The sequence below is a fragment of the Orcinus orca genome, chromosome 1, assembly GCF_937001465.1.
Source record: "Orcinus orca chromosome 1, mOrcOrc1.1, whole genome shotgun sequence".
NCBI lineage: Eukaryota > Metazoa > Chordata > Mammalia > Artiodactyla > Delphinidae > Orcinus > Orcinus orca.
In genome coordinates this window covers 21,145,253-21,156,971 of record NC_064559.1, presented here as the reverse complement: position 1 = coordinate 21,156,971, position 11,719 = coordinate 21,145,253, and the positions used below count along the sequence as shown (strand labels likewise).

At 34.2% G+C, this 11,719-nt stretch overlaps 1 non-coding gene across 1 annotated transcript; it reads left to right on the top strand.

The window, feature by feature from the left end:
• The first annotated feature begins 11,283 nt into the window (after nt 1–11,283).
• On the top strand, nt 11,284–11,365 carry LOC117198045 (small nucleolar RNA SNORD79). The gene has a single exon (XR_004478971.1). It is a non-coding gene; the product is annotated as a small nucleolar RNA SNORD79 (small nucleolar RNA).
• Nucleotides 11,366–11,719: the final 354 nt, after the last annotated feature.

The following is an 11,719-nucleotide window of genomic DNA, read 5'->3' as shown; positions in this document are numbered from 1 at the left end:
CAGTTGGTTGGATATCAAGTAAAATGATTTTCTAAACAGATCAAGAATGGCCGTCTTGTTGCTGTTCATTGACAATCCCAGTCTTAGAGATGATTTCATAAATGTGACCAAGACATGGGGAAATACTCTGCTAAGTTCCTACCCACCCACACAAACACACACAGGTGCCTAGACACACATGGGGATAGGGAAAGAATGAATAAAGTTTTCCTCTGTTGGGAGGCTGAATTAATACAGGCACAAAATCCTTGAATCTGACACACTAGACTTTACAAATAATCATGATAATAGGAATTATGCTATTTTTCAGAGTTCAAAGGAGGAATAATTTCATTCCTGGAACACATGTTGGTAAAAACAAAACAGATAAAAGTCACCCAAAGCATATCAAATTTAGTTTTATTCCAAAGGGAAAATTCTCAAATCATGCTCTTATGCTTAAATTCTCAAATATTTAAGAAATGAGTCCCAGGTATACGCTTCTTCCCCAATAAATCTGGAAACATTTGATGTGACATTCAGATTCCATGACAAAATCCCTCTTTCTTCCTTAAAGATCTGCTCTTCTAGAGGGAGTTAGACACTGAATCAAGAGTGTAGCTGGAGGCCTATCTGGCTACCAACATTGCCTTCCTCTGCCAGTTGCCAGGTTGTCACCTGAGTCACCCAAACACACAGGAGCCCCTGGTTATCTATACTGTCTGCTTGCTGCAGGGGAAGAAATGGCTTTTTGAAGCTACTTGGGGTCTAAAGGTTATCTGAAAGGCATAAGTCATAACAAAGATTGTGCTTTCCGTAAGCACAGTGACACAAAATATTACATTTCATTTATTCAGTGCAAAAAATTTCAGTCTAACGTGCTTTTGGCAAGATGTCAAAAAATAAGCAAATGTTGACTGAATTTTTTATTTACATGGCTGATAAAAATAGCATTATGGTATCAGGCAGTGTGCAACCTACCTGACACAATTTCTATTCTCATTATTTTTTTGAAAAGTTATGCTTCAAAATGCATCCTTACAATAATGACCCCACTTGTATGTACTGTTAAGTATACTTATATAAACTAAACTAAAATTTTAGGGATTTTCATATTGATATTAAAAAAAGTAAGGATCATTGCTCATTTATCTTTCTAAGCACAATATTTCTAAACTGCTTGATTTAAGATACGTCCTTTTTAATATACACTTCATCAATTTCCATGAAAAGAGATCATTAAAATATGCATATAGAATATTATTGCTCAGAGAAAGGATTCTGAAGGCAAAAGAGAAGTATTGGAATATCAGGTGTATTTATTTTAGTGAAAGTACATAATCATAATGTTTCATTTAACAAGTAGTCTGCTTAAATATTACCAGTTAGGGTTAATTAGGGTGTAAACCCATGTAAATGGCGTTTACCATCACTATCACACAATGTAAATACTTCAACTTAAAATGACTTTCACAAGCATAGCATTTTCTTATAAAGATAGTGTACTTTTGTGAAGTTACTAAAAAACACTACACGTAATTTTCTTTTCCAAAAAAAGTGACAGAAATTGAAAAATAATTTTTAAAGTTTTATGAACATCTTTATTTCCTTAATTAAATTTTGTGCTACTGTACCATGTAAGATAAGTTTAATTTTGCATTAGAAGTCCAGATATTCCTTTTAATGGCTTCAAAGAGGAATGTGAAACCTCTTTAAGTTGCTATTTTACAGAAAATATTCACTTCTAAAATTTACACAGCATTTTTTTTCCACCAGATTTGGTAAGGATAAGTAGACTATCCCTACATAGAACATTTCTAAAGTATTTTTAAAGAAAAAAATAACCATAATAAGAGTAACGTAGTTGAGAGATTTTTCATATCACATTTTCTAAATCACCTTCCTGAATATATGGATATTCCATTATGTGATTGAACTGCTTCTGCCTTACTTTGAAAGGTAACAAACCTAGATTTCTAGTACAGCATGAACTTAATCTAATAGACAAATGAATTGAACATAAACTACTCACATTATTTTTATACTATAAACTGAATCAATTACAACTATAAAAATAGGAGTCGGTAGTTTACTCACTTTTTTGGTCAACGATTTTCTGCATAGCCATGTGTTCCAATGATAGGATTACACAAAAGGAAAGCTAGCTATATTTTCAGTTTTGCTGATAGACACTTGGAACATTGAGGTAACAAAGGTCTAGGAAAGGAGGAAGAAACTGGGCCTTCTGAGAGAATCTCCATTATCAATATTTAGTACACTGGAACAGAAATATTCAGCTATACAACTCAGAAGAGGTATCACATGGAGCATTATTGAAAGTAATGTATCTAAAATAAATAATATGTAATTCTGTTTCAGGCTTGGGCATATAGAAACTTTATATTTTCTATAATAGTTACCAAATGAAACTTGACTGTGCCATTTCCAGTACTGTTCTCTGACAAGGTGTCTTTCAAATGGGAGGTGTACCCTTTTTATTTAGATGGATACATGAACTTATCAGAGCCCTACATATTTAATAGCTGTATTGATGTCAAATCAACTGTTCAATAAGACCTAACTTTTACTCATACATTTGTTTACTTAATAAATGGAGCTCTTGCCTATGATGTAATTGACAGAATTCAACAGTATATGTAAATAAATATAATTGATAGAAATTTAATGTTCTAAAGAAGCCCATAATTTAAGTAATGATAGCATTAATCCTAAGCATCTAATTATACAGTATAATATAGTATGATACAGCATATAACATATAATGACACAATACAACATGACATAACATAATGTAACACAATATAATGTAACATAATGCAATGTATGACAATATATGTAATATTTGTAGTACATAAAAAGTACTATAGGGAACATTTTTATTCAAGTTAATACTCTGAAGTAAATAATCTCCAGTAGTGCTGCAGATAGTAAAATCAACAGAGTTTGATGAATTTTTTTCATAAATAATGTGATTTTCCTATAAAAATATCCTGTTTTAGGACTGCTTAGGCATATTAGGCAGTTTCCCTGATGGGCATCCTCCATACATTTCATACAGGACACTGGTTAATCTGAGGCACCTTATCCTAGCTATGGGAAATGGATAGGCTGAAGGAGTGAAGTAGGCAGTTCTTACTTCATCACATCTTTCTGTGGTGATGGCACAGCATAATATGTGGTCTGACTGCAGAATGGCTCAGGGCATCATTACTTGTTAATGCTTTTTCAGGGTCTTGACAAGTTTTGATTTCAAAATCACTGATTAAATAACTCTAGTCCTCTCCAATTCATGTTGTCACAAAACCTGTAACTATTTTTTATTAGAAAAAGGCTAGAATAAAGAAGAATGAAATATTGCCATTTGCAGCAACATGGATGGACCTAGAGATTCTCATATTAAGTGAAGTAAGTCAGACAGAGAAAGACAAGTATCACATGATATCACTTATTTGTAGAATCTAAAAAAAATGATACAAATGAACTTATTTACAAAACGGAAATAGACTCACAGACATAGAAAACAAACTTATGGTTACCAAAGGAGATAGTGGAATGGGGGAGGGGCAGATAAATTAGAAGTTTGGGATTAACATATACACCATACTATATATAAAATAGGTAAACAACAAGGACCTACTGTATTTCACAGGGAACTATATTCAATATCTTGTAATAACCTATAATGGAAAAGAACCTGAAAAAGGTTATAGTTATATATGTATAACTAACTCACTTTGCTGTACACTTGAAACTAACACAACATTGTAAATTATACCTCAATTTAAAATAAAAGCTTAAAAAAAGGAAAAGGCTAGAATAAAGTTTTTCATGTGTGTTAGTAGAAAAAGCCCATGTAGTAATTATTTTTGATAACAGCTTATTTTTGATAACTATAACTGATAAACTCAGTTCTTATTTGCCAATTAGTGTATGGTTACATTCAGTAGATGAAAACTATTTTCATTAAGAGATTAAAAAAATAGTTGTACTAATGCCTTCTTTTTTTTTACACTTTCTATTTAAGATTTTATGGTTAAAATGTAGGTTGCCCGGCTTCCCTGGTGGCGCAATGGTTGAGAGTCCGCATGCCGATGCAGGGGACACGGGTTCGTGCCTCGGTCCGGGAGGATCCCACATGCGGCGCGGCTGGGCCCGTGAGCCATGGCCGCTGAGTCTGCGCGTCCGGAGCCTGTGCTCCGCAGCTGAAGAGGCCACAACAGTGAGAAGCCCGAGTACCGCAAAAAAAAAAAAAATTTAGGTTGCCATATAAAAGAAATAGTACCATGTCATCACTTTAACATATTGTAACCATTAATAATAGGCAATGAAATAACAAAGCTATAATTCAATTAGAGTGAGTGGACAACTGATTGAAAAATAGTACTCACCAAAGATTTTAAAATTATGACTTTTTAATTAACTGTGTAATGGATTTTACATGCATTGTTTCTGATGTCATAATTCAAATGCATTATTGTAATATCACAAGAGTACTATAGCACGAGATTTTATTTTATATTTATCTTCATCTTACCATGGGATACACCAAAAGATGATATATAGAATTATTTTGTAAGCTGATGATTTCCAAATATGTATTTCTATCTCGGACCTCTTCTGAAATCATTATATATATATATGTATATATATATATATGTATATTTATATTTATACATAGTATTTGATTATATCTCACCACCACCAAAGTTTAATCCTACCACCTAACCTCATTTTCTCCTCCCTGGACTGTAATCATCTGCTAATGGATATCTTTGCTTCTATACTTGTCTAGATTAGTCTAGTCTCAAAATGGCAGCCCCAGTGAATGCTTTTATGAGCTAGAAACTTATTGCAACCTACTATTGAGCACATAGTAGATGCACAATTAATGTGTACAATAAGTAGGAGTAAATTTAAAAATGAGTAAATCATATAAAACTCTGTACTATGTTAGATTTAAAAGGCAGTGATGGCATGTATTAAGAACATGGCTTAGAGTGTGCAGCTCTACTAGTTTTACAAGCCAAACTTACCACACACAAGTAAAGTGTTATTAAGAAAGCTGGATTACCCATTTTAGGCCTTGATTTCTTCTTTGGTTAAATGGTCTTGACAATAACTTTTCACTAGGAATGCCAAAGCTAAATAAGTTGACATGTAAGAATTTGCATAGTACACTATATAGTCTCTTAGCTATTCTAAATAATATGTATGCACTTATTTTCACTTTCCTTTAATGTTTTCTTTGTACTTTAGGTACATTGTAAACTCTATTAGATATCGGATAGTAAAATGTTTGATAATGATTCTCTGAGCTTCTAGTGACTGTGTGACATTTAAAAGTGTTATTCTCAATATATCTTGGCACTGAAAAGAAGTAATGAATTTTGAACTTGGAAGCTAATCAGGAAGTGAATCTTGCTGTCAAAGCTAGAGGCAGAGATAAAGCATCGGGAATAGAGAACACAGACAGGTAAGTAGATTGGAGCTTTTAGGTTAGAGCAGCAGCATGGAGAAATTCTCATTAACACATAAACCAGGCAGCCAATATTTTGCCAAAATTACTGGAATGAAGCAAAACCTTTTGCAGAATCTACGGAAAAAGATTTATTTCTTAATGTGAACTTTGAGCAATTTATAAGGCTAATGATTTCTTGAAATTAGCCAGGGCTGTAAATCAAGAGGTAGATGCTTCGGAAAGATGTTTTGAGACTTCTAGAGGATGATCCGAAGGTCCTAGAACAAGAATTCCGGTAGCTAGAAAACAGGCCATTCCCCTAACTATAGTAACTGAAATTTTTATTTGTTTCTAAATGACTAAATTTTCACCTGGAAAGCTTTTTATGTTTAACATTTTTTAATGGATAAATCTGTGCAGGTATAGATACAGCTTCTTTTTATGATTTCTATCCATATATTTGAGGGTGGATTGCAATCATCCTTATTATTACCAAATGTGGCAATGACAGCTCTTCCTAAAGTCTTAAAACTGAAGGTTCTAGATATTGATCAGTAAAACCATTAGCATAAACACCATTCCGCAGCCCATTTCCTCATTCTGCTGACTGCAAACCTCAACTGACAGATCCATTTCACTCTTGTTTCAAACTCTTTCTATTAAATACTTAATACTTCCCTCTGCTGTTCCCAAAATATTCTTGGAGAATAATTGGCTGTAAATATTCAAATATTCTTTTAAAGTAAGTTATTAGTTTAGTTACATGTTGTGTGTAAAACTATTTATTATAACTCAACTCTATTTTTTAAAAACTGATCTCCATTATGCCATTAGTAAATCCTATAGATAAAGGCATATTATACATAGTGAGAAATTCAATTATAAATTATCCTTTACCTAAAAGGCTAATTCCAGGTTTGGAGAGAATTTGAGATTATAAATTTGCAAATTTATGGAGAGTTGTGGAGGTATTCAATAACAAAAAATATACAATTGCATATAAAACTACAGTTTGTTCAACTATTCTTTTTTGAATTTTATTTTATTTATTTACTTTTACAGAACAGGTTCTTATTAGTTATCTATTTTATACATATTAATGTATTATTGCTCAACTATTATTATTTTAATTAACTGAAATGACTCTATAATACTTTTTCCTCTATTTTTTAAATGAATACTCTTTTGCCTCTTCATGTAACAGAAACTTTGTAATTTCCTATAGAGACAATGGAAAGATAGTTCAGTCTTATTTTACAGCATGGTTGATTGAATTTTTAAAAATCTTAAATTAATACTGACAGCTTAGTTTAGGAAAGTTTCTTTCAGTTTGTAAATTCTTATAAGTAAAACTATATGGTACCCTCTTCAGTAGCTTCTCACTCAGATTTTTCTTCCTATCCTGGCTCTTGGCTTCTGAGAACTTCAGCCTTGGACGTCCCTAGACTTGGTCCCTGACCCCACCGTTACAGCAGCTTGTTCTGCTCCCCTGAGTCCTTAGTGGGCATCACTAGGAGACCATGAGCCTTGAGCTAGTGACTCCCAAGCAAGACGTCGTGCAGAGCCTTCTCCAGAGAATCAAAGGCAGGCCTGGGATGCTGAATGAGGTCCACCAGGGACAGATTTTCTCCTAGGAGGCAGGTGGTTGTAAATGTGCCAACAAATCTCTGGACCAGCCTGCATCCCAGGATCATCCACAGGGCATAGAGGAGGACTCCCAGGCCGAACTCCATGCCTCTACACTATGGCTCTGGGCACAAGGCTAGAGCTACTGCTTCCTGTTTAAAATCTCTCTGACAAATGCTAAAATCTGTCCAAGAATAGGATATATGCACCAATCAAAAATAATTATCAATCACAAAGGAGTTTATATTTGTTAGCCCTCTTCTGCAAACTCCCTGCTGTGGTTCTTGGGCCTATAGAACAATTGAAAAATTTCTTGTATAGATTGAGAGTGCAGGTCACTTTCTCTTGGAGTGTTCTTAGTGTTATGCAAGACAGGAAAGGCCCATCCCTGCTAGAATCTTGACTATTGTACCTACTGACAGCTATGTACAGTCCATGCTATTTAAATATGAGTGAAAGAAACAATAGCCATGTCATTTCTCCCCTTTAGGTTTTTCCTTCAAAAAACCTATGTTCATCTTCATTGTATAATCTTACTGGTATGCATCCTTGACCCCTTTGCTCAGCAAATATCATAAAATCTACACAACATATGACTCAAAAATATTTCCTTCCTAACACACACAAAATTTGTTGGATATTCTGTGAGTTATAGCAGAAGTTTAAAAGTTCATAATTGCTTAAAGAATTCACTGAAAGGAGAAGAAAGGTTGCCTTGGCACATTAATAACTCAGCCAGATTTGCTATCAACCTTCAGGGCTATCATCACAAAAAGCTTTTTTTTTTTTGAGTTTTGTGCTATTTACCAATGTTGACACCACTGACAGATGAATTCTGAAAATTTGATTAACTGTGTTCATAATAAATTTACACTTGGTGTGTGTGTTTGTTCATTTATTAAATATTTATGCAACAGTTGGTATTTTGAGGTAATTGTTAAGATGATCAATCAAAAAGGAATCCCCTGACAAAATGAATAAATTAAATATGACATTCATGCATTTTATGATGTATTTTATAAATTGACCAAGCATAATATGGAGATTTGGTGGCAAGTTAGAAGGAGAATCCCTATTCATAAATGATTTAATATGTATTAACTTTCCATGTAAGATATTTCTGCAATGGTATATATTACACAGATGAGTAATAATATATTTTAAAATATCTTAATTTATTTTTAAATAAAATTTGCTGAGATATATACAAAAAATTCTACTGACTTCTGGTTTCAGCGCAGACATGTAAAGAACTTGGAAGGTGTCTCTTAGGTTCTTACAACAGCAAAAATCTCAACAAAATGAAAATCAATGGCTTTTCCTGTACCTATCAGTTAAGTGAGGCAAGGGAAACCACCACCATAAAATCTGGAGAGATGGTTGAATTTAGAGAGTCACAGGAAAGTTCTGCTTTTCTAGAGCAGAAGCTGCTCACGCCATAGTGGTAGGAACACAAATGGTAACTGACAAATTCCTGGAGACTGTGTGAACCAGCTTGCAAGTTAGAAATTCCTTAGCTGCAGTCTTGGGGGAGTTACCTTACTTTCATGGGGTTAGCCTCCAGGAATCTTACCAGGTTTTCATGGTTAAGATTCAAGAACCCCACATCCCCTCAGAGAGATGAGTTTTTAGATAAAACTTTAGAACAATATCCATGAAAGAAACCATAGGTAATTTGGACTTCACTAAAATGAAAACCTTCCACTCCTCAAAAGACATGTTAAGAGAATAAAAAAGACAAGTCACAGAATGGGAGATAATATTTGCAAAACACATACCTGATAAAGAATTTGGATCCAAAATATACAAAGAAGTTTTAAGTCTAACATGAAGGAAACAACTAACCCAATTAAAATTAGGCGAAAGATATGAACAGACACTTTACCAAAGAAGGTGTACACATGGTAAATAAACATAGGAAAGATGACAACATCATTTGTCATCATGGAAATGCAAATTAATTACTACAATGAGATACCACTATGTACCTATTAAAAGGGCTGATACCCAAAAAACCGACACTACCAATTACTGGTGAGAATGCAGAACTACAGGAACTCTCATTCATTGCTGGTGGGAATACAAAATGGTATAACCACGTTGAAGACAGTTTGGAAGCTTCTTGCAAAGTTAAACACAGTCTTATCATACAATCCAGCAATCCTGACCCTCACCATTTACCTAATTGATTTGCATAAATACAGATGGTTACCATATATACACGTGTGTGTGTGTGTATGTGTGTGTGTGTGTGTGTGTGTGTTTATACACGAGTTAATGTGCACATGTACCCCCTTGCTCTGTCCACTGAGAGATCCTAGGAGTGACTATACTCTGGTAGCAAAAATCATACTTTTTACCCAGATCTAGGTTTCTAATATCGTTTTCCAACAAAGTAACTCCAGCTCCTTGGAGCAATGATTTTTTTTTTTTTTTTTTTTTTTTTTTTTGCGGTAAGCAGGCCTCTCCCTGTTGTGGCCTCTCCCGTTGCAGAGCACAGGCTCCGGACGCGCAGGCTCAGCGGCCATGGCTCACGGGCCCAGCAGCTCCGCGGCATGTGGGATCTTCCTGGTCTGGGGCACGAACCCGTGCCCCCTGCATCGGCAGGCAGACTCTCAACCACTGTGCCACCAGGGAAGCTCCACTATAAATGTACTTTTGTAGCTCAGAGTATATTTAGTATATTTAAGATCTGAGTCTAATTCCCTGCATCTAGACCTACCATTTATCAACTGGGTGCTGGGCATTTTCCTAAGCCTCAATTGTTTCTTATTTATTTTTTAACATTTGAGGATAAAGCTACTTTATTGTAAAGCTTAAATGATGTATTGTATAGACATTATTTGATACCATGATTTTTGGGGAAAAAATATTCTTAAAGGATTGCTACTATAGTTTTCTACCTGCAAACAGAACTTACATAATTATGTAAATCTAGCATTTAAAAATCTTTAATAAACAAATTAGAACTGCGACTCTTTTCCATTTTCAGTCAAAACTAAAGCTCAAATCACCGAATACAAAAATTTAGGTTTATATTTTTGTAAGCAGCACATTGATAACATATGTATTTGTCTAATACCAAGTCTGAGGATTAGCTTTTGATAACATCTTAACCCAATTTGGCATTTCTACGTATGCTTAAGTGTCTAGACCAATATTTTGCAGTACATATTTTCCTGATGCTGAAAATGTTCTTTATTTGTGTTCTGAAATATGCTAGCCACTACCCACATGTGGCTTTTTAGGACTTGAAATATGACTGGTGTGACTGAATAATTGAATTTAAAATTTTATTTCATTGTAATTAATGTAAATGTACAATAAATAGCTGCATGTGGCCACGTGTAAGTACTGGGGGAAAAAAATCTAAACCAAAAATCATTGGTATCTAAATAGATCAAATAATTCACAGAAGTTTCCCAATTACTCTTATTGTTTTTAATCAATGTCAAAGTGATCATTTGCCTTTTTATCTCGAAACTTTTTCATTGTCCCTCATTTTTTACCCTAGAATATATCTTAGTAGATAACATTATGCCAAAAGGAAAAAAAAAATCACATAAAGCTAATGGCAAACCATAGTAATCAAAAGTTTTTCTTAAACTCTTTGATATGGTTCAACAAATAATTTTGTGTTTTTAGTGTAATCTCTATGTCTTGATTTTATTATCTGTAAGATGCTGATAACACTAGGAAGACCTACTCCATATAATTTTGAATTAGCCAACCAAAGGAACGCATACATGATAACATATCATGCTTTACAAAGCGTGAAGTCAGGATAATGAGGTGGTTAAGAGCAAGAGCTTGGAGGTCAAACCAGTCTGGGCTCAATGATAGCACTGCCATTTAATAATTGTACTGCACCGAACACACTATTTACCTGCTCTAAGTTTCAGATTCATCATCTGTAAAATATCGGTAATAATGCTGAGCTTCAAAGATGTTTGTGTAGATTAAGTAAGACAATGTTGATAAAGCCCTTGGCACTGAGTGCAGAGAGGTTGGCAAAAGGTAACAGCTCAAAAGAGCAGCCATGTTAGTGTGGTTACTACTGCTGTTGTTATAAAAACATGAGAAATACAACTTCTTCTGACGGTTTCTTTTAAGTGCTGATTGTCAAGTTAAAAGATATATCCCCCAACATATGAATTCAAAAATAATTTGAGTAGACTTTGCTTTAATTATAAGACAACTACGGTTAGTGATGATTTTTTAAATTAAGCAGATGGGAATCTCTCTGAAAAAGACTGAAGATTTTTAAAAACTGAAACAGTGGAAAAAAAATAAAATAACTATAGAACACAAAGGTGATGGGGTGTCAGAAATGGATGAATGCCTTCTGGCTGCACTGAGGCAACCATGCAGTACGTTTTTCAGCAATCTGCACGTCCTGAGTCCCCCTTAGGCAGTAAAAGTAAGGAGTATAGTTGACTGATCCTAGAAATTATGATTAGTGGCTTGGCAACACAGCCATTTTTGTTGCCTGCTTTTTGTCTAAATTTCACATGGCAAATGTCCTAAATAAGTAAACTTTTCTGAACTCTCTAGTGAAAATTAATGAGGTGTCTGGCTAAGTCACTTGGAATTTGGGGGGTTGCAGTGAAGACACATCCTCAGATGACTTTAATT